We start from the raw sequence: 6,000 nt of genomic DNA, 5'->3' as shown, positions 1-6,000 counted from the left end.
CAAAGTATCACCAACTAATATTCATACATAAGTGTCTTCCATCACCAGTGTCAAAGTCAACAGGTTTAGTGTGAATGAAGATGCAATCAGAAGCTTCCTTTCATTCAGGATGAAGTACTTTATTACTGGACAACAGAACTGTTCTTGAATTCTCAAATCCAATTGGCCAGAAGGTGTCGATTCATTTTCTCCAACAGCAGCTCTGAAATGATCATTTCCATCATAACCGCTCTTATACAGGGACCTGCCTGGACTTGGACAGTTGCGCTCCCAAACTCAAGGCTAAAAATGAACCGAGTTGAAAAACTCTTGCTATTTAACAATAAAAACCATCCATCCATCACTGCTTATTCTGTGCAGGGTTGTGGGCAAACTGGAGCCTATCCCAGCTGACTATAGGCGAGAGGTAGGGTCCATCCTGGACGAGTCGCCAGATCGTCGCAGGGCCACAACAACGACCTTTTTTTTAATCAGAAAAACCTTCTTCAAATGATACACGATCATCTGCTGTGATCGGGTTTGCATCAATGCTTCACCCTTTGTGTTGCGCTGCATCACTGACCCCTGCTGAATGATGGAGAAGATTTATAAATGTGTACACAGACGCTCGTCCTGATTATTCTGCAATAATACGTCAACTAGTTTAAAGAAATACCATTGGCATTGTAGTTAACAAATACAAATCACTGAAAAGAAGAAGTGTGAGAATACTGGACTATATCCTGTACACGTACAATCTCAAATCCAAAAAAAGTTGGGACGCTATGTAAACTGTAAATGAAAACAGACTGCGATAATTCGCAAATCATGGAAACCCTATATTTCATTGAAAATAGTACAGACAACATATCAAATGTTCAAGCTGAGAAATTTTATAATTTTTTGAATTTGATGCCAGCAACATGTTTCAAACAAGTTGGAACAGGGGCGTGTTTACCACTGTGTTGCATCACCTCTACTTTTAACAACACTCTAAACGTTTGGGAATTGAGGAGACCAGTTGCTATAGTTTTGAAAGAGAAATGTTGTCCCATTCTTGCCTGATTTCTTGCCAATTTCAGTTGCTCAACGGTTCAGGGTCTCCTTTGTCGTATTTTGTGCTTCATAATGCACCAAATATTTGAGACAGGTCTGGACTGCAGCAGGCCAGTTTAGCACCCCGACTCTTTACTCCAGAGCCATGCAGTTTTAATCTGTGCAGAAAGTGGTTTGGCATTGTTTTGCTGAAAGAAAGGAGGCCTTCGTTGAAGAAAATTTTGTCTGGATGGCAGCATATTGCTCTGAAACGTGTGTATATCATTCAGCATTAATGATGCCTTCCCAGATGTACAAGCTACCCATGTCATGTGCACTAATGCACCCTCATACCATCACAGATGCTGGCTTTTGAACTGTGCACTGATAACAAGCCGGATGGTCCCTCTCCTCTTTAGCCTGGAGAACGTGGTGTCCATGATTTCTGAAAAGAATTTCTACTTTTGATTCGTCAGACCTCAGGACAGTTTTCCACTTCACCTCAGTCCATCGTAAAAGAGCTCAGGCCCAGAGAAGGGGGTGGGGTTTCTGGATATTGTTTATATCTGGTTTTAACTTGCATTTGTGGATGCAGTAATGAAGTGTTTTCACAGACAATGGTCTTCTGAAGTGTTCCTGAGCCCATACAGTGATTTCCACTCCAGATACATGTCTGCTTTTAATGCAGTGTCTCCTGAGGGCCTGAAGATCACAGGCATCCGATGTCAGTTTTCAGCCTTGTCTCTCGCATACAGAGATTTCCCCAGATTCTCTGAATCTCTTAATGATATTATGGACCATCGATGATGTGATCCCAAAATTCTTTGCAGTTTTATATTGAGAATGTTACGTTATTTTTAAACGGTTGCACTATTTGCCCACGCAGTCTTTCACAGAGCGCTGAACCCAGCCCCATCTTTACTTCTGAGAGACTCCGCCTCTCTGGGATGCTCTTTTTATACCCGATCATGTTGCCAATTAACCAAATTAGGGTTTTTTTTCGCATTACACAACTTTTTCAATATTTTGTTGCCCCGTCCCAACTTTTCTGAAACGTGCTGCTGACATCAAATTCAAAATGAGCATAGATTAAAAAAAAAAAAATTCTCAGTTTTAACATTTGATATGTTGTCTTTGGACTGCTTTCAATGAAATATCGGGTTTCCATGATTTGCAAATCTTCACATTCTGTTTTTATTTATGTTTTATACAGTGTCTCAACTTTTTTGAAATTGGGATTGTATTACGATTTCAGGATCTCGATTTAGCATCTCGTAGCTTCATGAGTTTCAATAAGATTCAAAATTGTAGTATGCGCTGGATCAAGTGCTATTTTAATGTGCTGCTCGATAATTAGTGTCGAAGCTGTTTTTTTCAATTAAACTGATTAATATGCGTAAATATCAGATCAATCTTTCCATCAAATCAATTTGACAGCAAAGAAAAAAAATTCCTTCTTCAGTCCGTCCCTGATTTCTTGATTTTCAATACTTACTGGAATGAGCTTGTGTTGAAACAATTATTTGAGGCCTCAAGGACATCATCACCATCGAGACTTTAAGTCCCTCCTGATGCGAGTCATCTGCCACTTTGACCTGATGTCCAAGGACTTTTACAACAAGACACTCTTTTCCAGTGCTGATACGCAATCGATATCTTTATTAGCATGAACTGAATGGACACCTTTACTCTCGTCTCTCCTACCCATCCACTTCACTCAGAGAGATCAATCTGCCCCCATCTTCCAAATGATAATGAGCGACACTCCAGCTCATTTGTTATTTGTTAATGATGCTGAAATGTTTGGTAAAGTTGAATCGAAATCAGTTGAAATTAGTTCATCTGTGAAGAACAGACACACAGCCTTGAAGCAATCTCCCAGCGTTCCTTTTCTCTGTTGCTCATCTCACTTAAAGGTAAAAAAACCCCACCATGAATGACTAAAATATTCATCTTTACAATTAAAGCTGTATAGTCTTTCAGAGTTTAAGTCTAGATCATAAAAAGAATTTTCCTGACACCCAGTTATTTTTGTTTAGTGACCGAAAGCTACTGAATTCGAATCACAGACTTCCAATTTCATTCGTTTTTTAAAAATAATCAATGAATTTAGAGCCACATGGCCCTAAATTCTCTGCTATTTTTTCCTGCTTCACCATGACCCAGTTCAAGATACTACGCATGCATCACACCACGTGGTGGGCTTTCCCCGTTCACGCAAAGCATTGTGGGATACAAATTTGAAAAAGGAGAGAAAAATGGAGGACATGATTTTTGCTCTGGAATGCCCTCAAATTAAATAACTAAATTTCACCAGTTTTATGAAATCGAAAGGCTGTCCAGCTTTAATATGTCATTTTCAATCACAACCAAGATCCATTTTGGTTGACAGAAGCACCATTGGGATAAAGCATCCATGAAAAGAAAACGATGCAGCGGCACTTTAGCCTGTTTGTCAGTCCAGTTTGCTGATGATGGATACCTCACCGTAGCATCATGTTTGTGCCAACGTCTCCACGACTTTGGATTTCTCATTCATTTGGAAAGTAAAATGTCACTGGAAAATGGTGACGACACAAAGAAGGTCACATTCTTTGTTAAAAAAAAATTGAAATAATTTGCAAAGTACTTTGGCGTAAGAGGAATAAAACACTTCAGAACTTGCTGTTCATGGAAAATCGACAACTTCAAGGTGACTTCACTTCATCACACCAACACAAGTTGCTCCAAAGTGTTTGATTCTTGACTTAACATATGAAACTGATCCAGAAACAAATCCAGGGCCATGAAGATCATCAAAACATCATTATACAGCAACGTAAAAATAATCATGAACAGAAATCATTAACAATATTATAAAAATGATGTAAAAACATTTTAACAAACTAATATGTGAATTAATAAATACCATTTCAATAAATATCTCAAGATTCTTGCTTGAAAAAAGTGAAAGCTTAACAATTAATGAATTAAATGTTAAATGATTCATTTTTAAAATTTAAACATTTTTTAAATTCAATTTTGCAGACATTATTAATATGCATAAATATTATCCAATATGCTTCTAATTCTGAAATTTTTTGTGTTCAATGATAGACTTTATATTCAGCTTTCTTCCTACTTCTTTTTTTTTTACAAGATTATGTATTTTTTAATCATGGATGAGTTTGATGCATAAAAATAATATGAAATGCTGCAATGTTGCAAGATTTATGATTTAAAATTAAATCTATGCTTAGCTTTATATAGCTTCTCAATCAATATATGCTTATATTTTTTTAATTATTCATTCAAAAATTATGATATGTTTGAGTTGATGGAACATTTCTGATCTTCCTCCAAAGCCAGTGTCCTCTCAAACTCTTATTTAAATTGATTTCTTTTGTTGTTTCCTCCGATGCTTCAAAAATACTTTGAAGGTTTTTTTGTTTTTTCACCGCAGCTGCTTTATTGGTTGTTTATCAGCTTCCTTGACGTCTCTGTCTCCGAGGCATCGCGCCGGTTTCATTTATGCATGACAAACGCAGCCCTCTGGTGTGAATAATATAAAACTTGAGCTTGTATGATTAGTGTTAATCAAATTCAGCACACAAACTGATTACGGCTTGATAAATAAAACGGAATCCTCCAGAAATAAATTAATCGATGCCCACCAGTCAATTCTAATTAGGTTTTTGTCACTCTGAGCTCCGGAAGGCTGGGTGAAGCAAACACATTCCTGCTGTGGAAAGGTTTTCTTGCATCTGTGTGTGTGTGTGTGTGTGTGTGTGTGTGTGTGTGTGTGTGTGTGTGTGTGTGTGTGTGTGTCTGTGAGTGAATCTCCTAAATGGTGAGCTGGAAGGTAGAAGAAAACAGCTGTCGTGCCATATCGCCAGGTGAGGAGTGAGGAGTAAGGACGAGCCTGCAGCATTAAATGTGTAGGTTAATTACTGTTTAATTAACCCTGGGAGAAAATTCAGATCCATCATCCTGATAGAGCTCCAGGAGCTTAAGGAGCGAAAGAAAAACCTCTGTTGTGAGACTGTATAAGATTAACATGTCACCTCTATCTGATACATGCCCTAACGAACACAGCTACCAAATTCCATGATGGTTAATCATCAGCAGCATACAGTATGATAATCATAAATAGGGCCAATCTGCAGGGGTCAAGCATGCTTCATAAACACCGCCCCCAGTGCCAAGTTCCTGCCAAGTTTCACAGAATGCAAAGTTTCGTGATGGTAAGTTTAATGCGAACACTGAAATACATCCTGAAATCTGATCATCTGATGTCGGCCATGTTTTTTATTTCACTCATACACGTTGCCGTCTACTTACGACACCAAATTTCAGCTCATAATTATCATAATAATAATTAAAACAAGTGTTGCCAGGCAAAACAAACCTCGCCCGGTAGCACTTATTGATGAATATGAAGGAAGATATCGTGAAAAAATGATTTTGACCTTTTTGGTGACCTTGACCTTGACCAGATGACCCTCAAAATGTTGAAGGTTCTATTTGAGACCAATGCCCATTTATCCTGAAAGTTTCATGAAGACTGGTCCAGCCATTTTCCTGTAATGTTGCTAACAACAACAAAAACTAGAAAAGCACTCGGAGAGCGCAGACCTCCGCCAAGAATCCTTTAAAAAATTCTGGGATCCAAAAGGTGATCCGGATCACCGCCAAAATTTAATGGATTGTTACTTGTGCCCAGTCACACCTCTGGAAAAAATTTCAGAGGAATCCATTCATAACTTTTTCCGTAATGTTGCTAACAGACAAACCAACAAACAAACAAACCAATGCTACCGAAAACATAACCTCCTTGGTGGAGGTAAAAAAACCCAAAGAAACAAGGTCATGGTACCAAATGAAAGCCCATATATGACTTCCTATATGCCGATAATATTAAGTATCTCTCTATCTTGAACTGTTTCCCACTTATGAGCCTCTGAAAATCCATGACCCTGCATATGACCTTTCAAGGTCACCCAAGGT

This window comes from Neoarius graeffei, chromosome 20 (assembly GCF_027579695.1).
Source record: "Neoarius graeffei isolate fNeoGra1 chromosome 20, fNeoGra1.pri, whole genome shotgun sequence".
NCBI classification, from domain to species: Eukaryota; Metazoa; Chordata; class Actinopteri; order Siluriformes; family Ariidae; genus Neoarius; species Neoarius graeffei.
This window is presented reverse-complemented; position numbering follows the sequence as displayed.